Source organism: Cryptomeria japonica, chromosome 9 (genome assembly GCF_030272615.1).
Source record: "Cryptomeria japonica chromosome 9, Sugi_1.0, whole genome shotgun sequence".
NCBI lineage: Eukaryota > Viridiplantae > Streptophyta > Pinopsida > Cupressales > Cupressaceae > Cryptomeria > Cryptomeria japonica.
This window is the reverse complement of record NC_081413.1, coordinates 543,981,977-543,983,360: the sequence shown is the minus strand read 5'-3', so window position 1 is coordinate 543,983,360 and position 1,384 is coordinate 543,981,977.

Sequence of the window (1,384 nt, the reverse complement as noted above, 5' to 3'; positions counted from 1 at the left end):
TTTCTTTCAGATTTCCATTCGAAGAGCCAGAGAATAGAGTTCGAGAGAAGAATAATAAAGGTTAAGATTCATATCATTTAATCACACAGAGAAGAGTTTTAATCTCAGAAAAAAAAATTTAAATAAGGAGAATATGATTTTTTTTTTGCACAGATAAAAGAAAGAAATCTTTTGGAAAAGAAAAAGCAAGATCTGATATCTATTTTCTAAAGAGAAATAAATAATAAAGTTATCTTTTGCATGCAATATATGAAAATACTTTTATCAATATTTATCCTTAAATAAGAAGAAAAAGATTTACAATCTAATAACTTTTTTCTTTTATAAAAGAAGACCTAGAAGCTATTGTTTTTTATAATATAAATTTCTCATATGTAAATGAGAGATGACAGAGAAGAGAACCTGGCTTATCGAAGCTTGATGTTGAATCCTCTAGCTATCCTTTTTGATCCTTCCTTGCAACTTGAGAAAAATCCTAAAGAACAACTTAGCAAACCTACAACAAAAATGAGTCTAACAAAGAAGATCCTACTACTAACAACAAAGAAATTTGGAAAATTTTCTTCAACACATAATCAACTCCCTTCTTTGAAACTTGCATACAATTTTATAAGAAAAATCTCTTAATTCCACTATCTAGAGAAATTAATTAAGAGGGAGATTCTTTTCCAATATTGGACTCATGCAAATTGATTAATAACCTAGTGGGGGAGTTACATGCAAGGCATTGAAGATTCCTCTAGAAGCTTCTAATTCCTCCTACAACATGTGCCATAATTGGGAATAAAAATAAAAATAAATAAAGCCTTTTGAATTATATTCTCCAAGTGTATGTGTGTGTGTCCATTTTTATTCTTTTATATTATTTATTCAATCATTTCCAATAGGTCAACCAAAAGTTATATAATAGAATTGTATCAAATCAAAAAGTGATAAAGGAGGGTTGTGACACCCCCCCTCCCCCCCCTTAATTTGTGCATCGTCCCGATGCACTTTTTGAATGTATCCAAAAGAGTCTATAGTTCATGATTAGTTAAAACAAAAAAGGAAACAATTGTTGCATCTCCCTAGTATCTTCCCACGTGCCATTCTTTTCATACTGGTTCCATTGTACTTTGCATTGATCAACCTCTCTGTTGTGCAATTGGCACTGGTGCCTCTCCAAGATTTTGAATGGCTCTATCATTATTCCTCCAATTTCCTGGACTTGTAAAGCATCCCAATTCAAAATGTGTTTCTCATCAGGTACATACTTTTTAAGAAGAGATACATGGAAGACATCATGGATTCGGCTCAACTGGGGAGGTAAGGCTAACCGGTATGCAACTGGATTAATCCTTTCCAATATTTCAAAGGGTCCAACATAATGAGGTGCAAGCTTGGT